Source organism: Canis aureus, chromosome 10 (genome assembly GCF_053574225.1).
Source record: "Canis aureus isolate CA01 chromosome 10, VMU_Caureus_v.1.0, whole genome shotgun sequence".
Classification (NCBI taxonomy): Eukaryota; Metazoa; Chordata; class Mammalia; order Carnivora; family Canidae; genus Canis; species Canis aureus.
This window is the reverse complement of record NC_135620.1, coordinates 64,786,478-64,798,020: the sequence shown is the minus strand read 5'-3', so window position 1 is coordinate 64,798,020 and position 11,543 is coordinate 64,786,478.

Sequence of the window (11,543 nt, the reverse complement as noted above, 5' to 3'; positions counted from 1 at the left end):
GCTCTTGATCTTGGGTTTATGAGTTCAAGCCCCACAATGGGTGAAGAGATTACTTAAATAAATAAATAAACTTAAAAACAATTTGAAATACGTTTACTCATCAGCTTCTTCCCACTCTGGTGATAGTGGCCTTCCTTGGACTACACACGACTACAAAGGTGGAGCTTTCTTCAGCTCTCCTCCATCCTAGACTTTCTCAAGTGCCATCATTCATCCATTAACCACTTACTGAATGCTTACCCAAAATGCTGGACACAAGACGACTCAAAGGCCAATGGGAAAATAGCCTAAGTATCCATTGATAAATAACAGATAAACAAAATGTAGTATAGGAATACAATGGAATATTATTCAGCCTTAGAAAGGAATGAAATTCTGACACCTGCTACATCATGAATGAACCTTGAAGATGTTATACTAGGTAAAATAAGCCTGCGCAGAGGAACCATATTATATGGTTCCACTCATGCGGGGGACACCGAGTAGCCAAATTCATACAGAAAGGAGAGTAGAGGTCACCTGGGGTTGGGGGTTGTGGAGAGTGGGAGGTTAGTGTTTAATGGGTGTAGAGTTTCAGTTTGGAAAAATGAAAAGTTCTGGGGATGGATGGCAGTGATGGTTGCACCACAATGTGAATAGACTTAATAACACTGAACTATACAGCTAATAATGCTTAAAATGGTGAATTTTATGTTGTGTGTATTTTGCCACAGGTTTTTTTTTTTTTTTATGTCTTTGAGTAGCTGATTGGGTAAATAAACTGTGGTACATCCAGACAATGGAATATTATTCCAGTGGTAAAAAGAAATGAAGCTATCAAGCCATGAAAGGATGTAGAGGAACCTTAAATGGATATTAGAAAGCAGAAGAAGCCAATGGGAAAAAGGCTACATGCTAAATGGCTCTAACTACCCGGCATTCTGGAAAAGGCAAAACTGTGGAGACAGTAAAAGGAACAGCCATTCCCAAAGCTCAGGGGACAGGAGAGGGATGAATAGGCTGAGCAAGCAGGATTTTTAGGACAGCGAGGATAACTCTGTATGATACTGCAACAGTGAATACATTTCATTATACATTTGTCCGAATCCATGGAATGTACACCGAAGGTGAACTGTAATGTAATCTCTGCACTTTGGGTGATTATGTGTCAATGTAGGTTCATCAATTGTTAGAAATGTGCCAGCCACTCCAGGGAATGTTGATAATAAGGCAGGGAGGCTGTGCGTGTGTAGGGGCAGGGGATATTATGAGAAATCTCTGTCCCTTTCTTCAATTTTACTGTGAACCTAAAACTGCTCTAACACAAATTCTTTAGAAAGGAGACAGGAGGGGATGCAAACGAGAGCTTTCCTGCTCCCAGAGATCTCTGTCTGGTTGGGATAGACAGACAAGCCAGCAGTTACAAAGCCATGTATTAAGAGATCCCAATTATACAGGTGGCTGCAGGTGTCTCAGACTGGCCTTTCTCCAAAGGCAGAAAGTTTTCTGGAAGCAGGGAGTCCCTTCCGTGTGGGGAGGCCTGCAACCTGGGAGTGGCCATCTCAGTGGGTCCCTGACTGTCATTGGAGAAGTCCCTTTCAATACGACTAGTAGGCCAGTGGGGTCCCAACCTTTCCCACTCTGGTAGCTATCAACTCCTCAACTGGAGTTCACTTCTGTTAAGTGAGCTTTGACCTTAACAGAAATGAATGTCATGGACTCAGCACTCCCCACACTCCCCAGTGACCTACGACTGCTCCTGAATTTCTAACCCGGACAATGGCTCTGCTTCCTCTTTTCAACCAACCTCCTCCTACCTTCTTTCTAAAGCTCTCAAATCTATCTTGACCTTTTCTTGCTCAATTCCAGGGCCCTTGGCAGGAAGGGCTGCATGGATGTCAGCAGGGCCTGATTCTAATAAGCCTTTTAATTCACCCAGGCCAGTCACAGGGCGGGAGTCAGAAGTGAGAGTAAGATGCCCTGAAGCTTTAGGGACAAGATATGCAAACCAAGAAGAGATAGGATGGCTCTCTCAGAGCAAAGCTAAATTTGATTCAGGATTAAGATAATCTCAAGAAGGAATGTGCCCATCAGAAATGGCTGGGGGCCAGAAGAAAAGGAGTGTCATCTTGGGATTTACAGAAAGAGTAGATTCATTCATTCAATTAACAAAGAGTTACTAAACCTTTACCAAGTACCAAGAGCTGTCTTATGTAGGAGGACAAAGAGCGAACCAAACAGACAGGAGTCCTGCTCTTGTGTAGTTCATATTCTAGGGAGGAAGTCAGGCAATAACAAACAAACAAATAAATAAATAATAAAACTTTTTAAAACTAAGAAAAATAAATGATACGTCAGATGATGACAACTGATGTGGAGAAAATTAAGGCAGCAAGAAAAATGGAGATTTCCAGGTCTGGGAAGTGCAGATTGCAATATTTTAAAGGCCTGTTATAATATTTTTATTTTTTTTTAATTTTTATTTATTTATGATAGTTACAGAGAGAGAGAGAGGCAGAGACACAGGCAGAGGGAGAAGCAGGCTCCATGCACTGGGAGCCCGACGTGGGAATCGATCCCGGGTCTCCAGGATCGCGCCCTGGGCCAAAGGCAGGCGCCAAACCGCTGCGCCACCCAGGGATCCCTTAAAGGCCTGTTATGCCAAGAAGTTGGTACTTGAGCAAAGACGAAATGGAGAGAATCCACCATTTGCATGTCTGGAGAAGAGTCTTCTAGGGAAAGGAAGTTGCAGATGCAAAAGAAGTCAGGTAGAAGAATACTTTGGAGGAGCGCAAGGAGGCAGTGCTGGAAGGGAATTCGCAGGTGGGGAGTAGGGTTCAGGGTCAGGAAGGAAGCAGGCAGCTACATTGTCTAGCACCTTGCAGCCCACAGCTGACTTGATATAACTCAAAGGCAGCTCCCAGCACTGGGAGAGGTCGGCACCAATGGATTTTGAGCCTTTCCTTCCTAAGGGCCCATGGGATACGCCAGGCTGTCTGGGGCTGATACCTTTAAAGAGTAAAGGTAACTGACCTCCTGCTTGGTTTCCAGACCCACGAGGTAACCTTCCAGTCATACCTGCCTGCTCACGGACAGGTCTTTCAGAGGAAGAGAATGCCAGCAAGTGGGACATTGTCCTTACTATAAATCGGTCTGTAATATGGCACGGGATGGGATGGGATGGTACAAAGCTATATGATATAACACAACACAATTATTCATATCCCAAAACTCGGATAATGTGATTCTATCCCCAAGAGCTGAAACAGCCCTAAATGGATGGGATCCAGTCTCTAAACCTGCCAGCAGTCTGCCCAAGGCCACAGTGCCCTGTCCACAATCAGCCCACTCTGCCCACTCGACAGTCAGCCAGCCAGCTGCACTTCCCTTGGTACTATTCTGATTTCACCACTCAACTTTTGATCCAAACCACTGTGCCTCATCTGGCCTCAGTTTACTCAACTATAAAATGGGCATGATGCTTCCAACCTCCAAGCAGGCCTGCGGGGTCATTAAGACTCATGACTTCCTATCTTGCCCTTCTTTTCCTTACATGGACCCTCGTCCCTCCTTTGTGAGATGGCTCCCAGAAGTGCCTCCCAGCCTCCCAAGATCTTATCCTCGTGTCCATCTGGCATACTGCAGACAGACTCTATTCTAAAAGGAAGCCTCCATCATGTCTCTCCCCTGAATAAAACTCCTTTAGCGTGCCCCTCGGACCCCTCACTCTCTAGCCTGACTCGTAAACAGAATATTCATCGTTCCCCCAATGGGATGTGCATCCTTGCCTTTGCACATTTCCCTCTGGGTCAAATACCCTTCCTCTTCTCTGCCTGATGAACTGCCAGGCATCTTCCAAGTTCTAGTTCTAAGGCCACCTTCCCTTCAAAGCTTCTTTCTGCCTGGTCAGTTCTCACCTGTCTGCCCACAGCACCCTATGCTTTCCTCTATCATAGCACTTGCTGCTACCCTACTTAGGTGTTTTCCCCCTACTCAAACATGAGCTCCTTAAGGACAGCGAAGGATCATCTTCTCATACACCATATTTTATCAAGTTTAGTCTAATAAATTTTTATGTAAGATTTTAAGTATTTAAAAAAAAGTTTAATTATATCTAAATTCAATTTGCCAGTATATAGTATAACACCCAGGGCTCATCCATCACATGCCCTCCTTAATGCCCATCACCTAGTCACCCTATCCCTCCTCACCCTTCCCCTTCTACAACCCTTTGTTTGTTTCCCAGAGTCAGGAGTCTCATGGTATATCTTCCTCTCAAATTAAGATTTTATATATGGTTTAAGTTTTATTTATTTAAGTAATCTCTACACCTAACATGGGGCTTGACCTCACCACCCTGAGATCAAGAGTCACATGTTTTACCTATGGAACCAGCCGGGCACCCCCAACAAATTTTTAGTGTTACCATTATTTCGTGTACCATTAAGAAAGAAAAAATGTTGCCAACTCCATCATGACAAGCAGCCTTCTTATCAGTGAGAATTTCTAGTTCATACTTAGTGAAAAAGCTCTTTCGAACTTACTTAGAAATCGACTTTAGTATCACTCATCACTCTCATGCATATAATACATATTTAAATCTAAAGTTAATTGATGAGGCATTAACACATCGTGACTAGCACCTGTCCAGTAGCAACTGTAAGAGCCATCGATTGTAAGCCTATCCCAGCTTCAAAGATGTTAAAATATGAAAACAAAAACAAAAACAACTGTGTCCTAAACTCAAGAAAATACAAACTATCCCTTTCTCATAGATGAGTGCTGGGCCCACACTAGATGCTCAATCAGTGATGAAGGCTTGCTGCTGGTTTATGACATGCTCCCGGCCAATCTAGAGTGAGAACGGTCATTTCCATATTGCCCGGGACCTCTCACATGTATTCAAGGCTTCCAGAGGACAAGTTGACACCAAGGCCACGGTACAGGAGGTCATTCAGGAAAGGGCCACAGGCAGGGGAACAGTACTGGGGCCTCGGAGGAGCTCCTGGATTCCTGATGAATAAGATGTCCAGGAATGAGATGGTCCCAGGCAGATAGGAAGTGGATGTGAAGTTCCTCAAATCCTCAGATGTTCAGCAGTCCAGCTAAACTATGGGCTTCAAAGCACAAAACCTGAGCCCTTAGAAGTATATTTTTTAGGGCAGCCCAGGTGCCTCAGCAGTTTAGCGCCATCTTCGACCCAGAGCGTGATCCTGGAGACCCGGGATCGAGTCCCACATCAGGCTCCCTGCATGGAGCCTGCTTCTCCCTCTGCCTATGTCTCTGCTTCTCTCTCTCTCTCTCTCTCTCTCTCTCTCTCTCTGTGTCTCTCATGAATAAATAAATAAAATCTTAAAAAAAAAGTACATTTTTTAGGTAAATGTAAGTTTTGGACACCACATCCAGAAACAGCAACAAATACGGTGCTCTGTGCTCTGTCTCAGGCTGCCCTACTCTTCCTCAGTTGAAGCATGAGCTGGAAATAGGACTGTTTTTTGGGTAGTGAGAGACAGGGAAACAGTTATAACCTACGGAAAATAATTGTGTGTTCAGGCCAGAAATGACCCACTGTGTCTCCATGTGAAGGTAATTTTGTTTGAATGAGTTGAACTAAATTCATTTTGGCCAATCTCGAACTTGCAACACACGCTTTGGCTGTCCTGAGCCTTCCTCGGTGCGCAGGGGAGCTTGCCAGAACTCAAGGGAGTTCAGCCAGCCCAGATACCAGCCATCACATACAAGAGGCAGGAGAAGGAGGCTTAATTGTGTCCTGGGAAGAGCCCTGGATTCACAGGCAGGGGCATCATGAGCCTGCAGGGGCTTCTTGGGTAAAATGGGGCCTAGAACACCTTCCCTCTGGGCAGGGGTGACAGTGCTCCATCATATAGCAACCATTAGGGCACGGGGCTGCCCACAGGCCCTGAGTTAACCTTTCAGTTGCTGGATCATAGGGAGGACCAGGGGATTCCAGGAGATGGAGCAGTGTGGTGAGGAGCCCTCAGGACAGCATTATTTACCAACTGCTACAATATCGATATAATATCATATGAATGGCATTCTGTCTATGGACCTCGAGGATTAAATGTGATCACGCAGATGAATGAACAAGTAACTGAAAAAGTGCAGGGGCATCTGGGACTGTGCTCAGGAGTTAAGAGTACTCTCCTCTCCTCTGGTAAATATTTACCGAACATTTGCAGCGTGCCAGTTCTTGTGCCAGATGCTGAAGATGAAAAGCTGATTCAAAATGAACTCTTTTTTCTGAGAGTCGCGTTGGGACTATAAGTGATGGGTGAGAGGCATCTGAGTGGCTCAGTGGTTGAGCCTCTGCCTTCAGCTCAGGTTGTGATCCTGGGGTCCTGGGATCGAGTCCCTCATCGGGCTCCCCGCAGGGAGCCTGCTTCTCCCTCTCTATGTCTCTGCCTCTCTCTGTGTCTCTCATGAATAAATAATTAAAATCTTTTAAAAAAACGAATAAATAGATGATGAGTGGGAAGGGCCTTCCCCAGTGCAGGGAATGTTAGGAGCAAAGGCACAGAAGAAAAACCAAAAGAAAGCAAAACCAAGCAACCAAAACAAAGCAAAAACCCCAAAACAACACAAGTGAGCAAACAAACAAGAAGCAGCATACCTTGTCCTGGAAGCTACAAGCTGTCATTGTGGTCGACATAAAGTTTGAGGCTGGAAACAGCAAGGCATGGAGCTCATGGAGGCATAGAGTGATGGCCAGTCTTGTCAGAGTCGAGCACTGCTCTGTGGGAGAGGGAAGGACGGGCCGCAGCAAGTTGTTTTCACACTAAAATTATCACTCCAGCCTCAGCGTGAGAAGGGTTCCGGGGATTTAGAGTGGAGTCACTGAGGTCATTTAGGGAGTGATTGCAATAATACAGGCAATGATGATACAGCCCAATATAAACTGATTAAATAAGTAAAAAATAGGAAGTATTTTGGTGGAAGAGTGAGAGACAGAGAGAAAAGGGCCAAAACTAGATCAGCGGATCTAGGACTGGAGAAAAAGTGACATATTAAAGACATCCTTAGAGGGAAGGTTAGTAGGATGGCAGATTCTTTAAGAGGAGTAAGGGAGAGTGTAGTCAAAGGGAACTCCCAGGTTTCCGGGTTGGGTGACTAGAGATGACAGTGTTACCAAGATCAGGAATGAGGAATTTCTGGGAAGTCCAGGTGGGCAAGTCTTCTTCACCATCCCACTGGTCTTCCCAAGATTGGCTTTGGGTCACACTCTCCAAGCCATGAGCCAAGAAAGGTAATACTACAGATTCCAATTTCTTTACCACAATCTTTATTTTAATGAGCTCAACTTGTAGTTTATAAAGGTGATAAGGATTCCACCCAGCATTATCATTTTTCCCCCTTTGTTCATGAGGTGGAGCCTGTGTACAGAAAAGTGCATGAATCCTAAGCATACAGCACAGAAAGCATGATGTTCTGATGGTATTAAAGACCTTAATAGGGATCCCTGGGTGGCGCAGTGGTTTAGCGCCTGCCTTTGGCCCAGGGCGCGATCCTGGAGACCCGGGATCGAATCCCACGTCGGGCTCCCAGTGCTTGGAGCCTGCTTCTCTCTCTGCCTCTCTCTCTCACTGTGTGCCTATCATAAATAAATAAAAATAAAAAAAATAAAAAGTTGTTTAAAAAAAAAAGACCTTAATAATACTCACGGGCCTGCATGAACACACACACACAGACACACAACCCATAAAAATCAAGGCAGACTCCTCTCCATGAACCCTCATGTCTGGAGGATGGACTTTGAGCAGTCATGGGTCTGACCACACCATGAAGACCAACCACCCTATTTCACGTGGAACATAAGACCCTTTGGGATCTGACCCCTCCTCACTTCTTCTCCCTCATCTATGGCCAACACCACTACCACCCCCATCCCAGATCCAGCCCTGGCCTCACTAAGTCTGAGTGCCCTCCAATCCCAACTGCTTGCCCATCTACCCACACCTGTCATTGTCCTCATGCCTATCCCCACTTGTTCGGGTCCATCCAACAGATTCTCTTTAAAGGCTTTAAGGCCCTTCCCAGAGGAAGCCTTCCTCCTCTGTTCTCCTATACCCACTTCCCCGACACACTGCCTCCTGACACACACCCCCTTACTGTGTCCTATTTCAGTGACTGCTTATGTTTTGATTTCTAAACTCCATAATAGCAGTTACACTGCAGTCTCTCCAGACTGAGTCTGAATATTGAGCATCCAGCAAATGTCTGTTTTGGAAGGAAGGAGGGAGGGAGTGACGGAAGGGAAGAAGGAAAGAAGGAAGGAAGGAAGCAGGAAGGGAGGGAGGAACATGTGAGAGAATCCACTCTTATTCTCCGTTCCTGAGGCTGACAAAAATGTGCTTGCTAGGGAAGGACAGGAGTGAGAGGCCCGGCTGTGAGTCTGAACTCTACAAGTGACCAACTGCAGATCAGGGACAAAATCGGTTAACTTCTGTGAGCCTCGGATTCCTTCCATTTTTCAAATGTCCATGATCCTCAAGCCAAGAATTTAGAATCATAACAAATAGTATGTTAGCGATCTTATTCTTCTATTTCCACCGTCTCTCATTTGGTCTCCACTCAAGTGAATAGAGACTGATGCAAACCATATTTCTTTTCTTTTCATTTTCTATGCCCCAAAACGTACAACCGAGGCCAGTGAGGGAGAGGAACAAGAGATGCTGAATTCTTTCTACACATGATACAATCGAGTTAAATAGTATGGGGTTTTAATTGTTCTATGTAGGAGCTGCATCAATAGCTCGGCCAGCATGGGTCTGTTGGCCCCCTGTCTTCCTCTACAAGGGCATGAGCCCTAGACACCCTGGAGGGTAAACCAGCTAACCGCCCTGCCTCACTCCCTCTCTTTTACGAGCCTCCTCCATTCAGACCCCATTTTCTGGTACACAATTCATTTTATTAAGCGGCTGCAGCTGCAATTAAGAGTGGGAGAATCGAGGCATGTGTTTGGGTTCGAGATGTGTCTTGTGTGATTTTTCAAATACTTTGGGTTTGGCAAAGGCCAAGACACATTTTGTCAAGTTCTTTTTCCCCTTCGTTTTTAAACCCGTGTGCATTCAAGAGAAATGTGGTCCATCTGATTCTTATTCGTTTTCGCTTAACTCAACAAAAAGTTGTCTCAGAAGAGCTAGAGAATGTCCAAGCAGCAAATCCAGCCTCTTTCATGGAAGTCTCATTAGAATCTCTTTCTCTCAACCCCACAACAGTTTGATATTCTCCAAACAGGCCAAGAGTTTTCATTTCTTTGTGTCTCTGCGCCTGCTCCCTAAACTGGAATGCCCTTCTTTTTCACCTCCTTCCCTGCCTTCTGATGCCTCTGAAGACTCTCTCCCTTGCCTAACTTGCAAAATAATCCGCAAGGTCCTCTGAGCTCCTGCTGTACTTGTAGCCCTAACCAAGCCCTTTGTTCATCCTGCTTTGCGTAAGTCTATTGTTAAACCAGGTCAGACAAAGCCCTCCCCAAAGCCCTCCCCGATGTCTGCTTCCGTGTGAAGCCCTTGACCTTAATTAAAAGGCTTCGCAAGAAATGGAAGGCAAAAATTGGCATTTGTGATTAAAGCAGTTGCCAAAAGTTTTGTGGTCTAACATCGTCCCTATGTGGGCTCCAGGTGAGAAGTGAACTTGGGACTTGTAGACCTGAAATAACAACAGGTTTCTTCCTCTGTGATAAGAAAGGCTATGGAACTCAGCTTGTTCCCTTTTTGCCTTGGCTACCAGGAAGCTTAGAAGCAGATCTGATGTTCAGTCATAGCAACTGCACTGCGTGCTAGCTTCCTTCTTCTTTTTTCACGGACTTGGTTTTCTATTTCTATATAAAGGAAAAGAAAGCATATCAATCACTGTGAGTTACTTCAAAGTTTTGCACAGTGCCGGGGAAAAGGAAAAAGTAAACACAATAAGAAGCTATCCGAGGGACACATGGGTGCTCAGTGGTTTGGCACCTGCCTTTGGCCCAGATCCTGGAGACCCAGGATCAAGTCCTGCGTCGGGCTCCCTGCATGGAGCCTGCTTCTCTCTCTCTCTGCTTTTCTCTCTGCCTGTGTCTCTGCCTCTCTCTCTGTATCTCTCATGAATAAATAAATAAAATCTTTAAAACAAAACCAAACAAACAAAAAAAGAAGCTATTCGAGATGGTTTCCAGTGCGGGGGGAAAAGTAAAAAGTAAACACTCTAGAAGCTATCAAGATGGTTTCATCTATGGAACAGATTTGCTATTTAGGAGCAATGGGGAAAGTTTTTGCTTTCAGTCTTAGATTTTTTTCATCGACAATTTGAATCTTTTACCATGTGCATGTTTTAGTTGATACAAACTTAATTTTCCTTAAGATTTTATTTATTTATTTGAGAGAGAGAGAGAAAGAGCACGCGAGCATGAGTAGGGGGCAGAAGTAGAGGGAGAGGGAGAAGCAGATTCTCCACTGAGCCAACATAGGATCCCCAACATAGGGCTTGATCCCAGGACCCTGAGATCATGACCTAAGCCCAAGACAGACACTTAACTGACTTGAGCTGCCCGGGTGCTGCCAAACTTCATTTTTTAAACTTAAAAACTAATTAAACTTGATCATTAAAATCATAATGGTCTCAATTCTGACACCCATCCCCCCCACACACACACACCAGGAACACAGCCTACGTCACTCATATTCTCTGAATCTGCCTTCATAGAGCAGGGCATTCTGTACAGAACCGACTTTACCAAATGTCTGTTAAGTGGATGAGGGACAAAGTTCATCCAAGTGAATTTAGAAGCCAAAGAGAGAGCCCCCAGGCTCTGGATCTCTAGACAGTCCTGAATACAAAGCCTGGCTCCAGCTGGCCGCATAGCCCTGAGGCCAGCTGTTACTCAGATCCATCTCAACCCCAGCTTCCCCATCTGTAAAATGAAGCTTTAACTACTACTGACTATTACTGTTTCAGGATTGTCCGGAGGATTGATTCAAAGAGTAGATGCTTGATTAGGGCTAATTCCCTACTTAAGAGTATTTTACTTTTTCCTTCCTTCCTTCTTCTTTTTTTTTTTTTTCACTTATGAGTTTTCAAAAAATACATTCTATATTTCAAACAGGCAACAACTGACCACCAAAAGCTTCATCTCAGGGGAGCGCAAGCGGAGGTATGTGGGTAGACTGTCATTGGATGGACAGAGCGTGCTCTTCAGAACCAGATAAATGGGAGAAAATGAAATTTTAAAAGAGAGAGAATCCAAGCCCAAAAGCAGACGAACGAAATGGCCTTGAACTGCTAGTCACAGAAACCAGTTTAGATAGACAGAAAAGATTCTGCTCAGTTGCTGAATGTAACACAAGTGATGGAAGAAACAGGTCAGCTTCAGTTTTTAACATTCTAAATTGCCCTAGAGTTATAGCAGAATGGCTTTTATAAAAATAGAGTATAAGTACCACTCACAGGACTCAAGAAGACTTTAAATGGCACCCAGAGAAACACTGATTATTTTCACCGTTGTGCATTTATTGTATTATATGGTATAAAACACTGAGCTAGTACATCCAAATTGTGATATTACACGTATC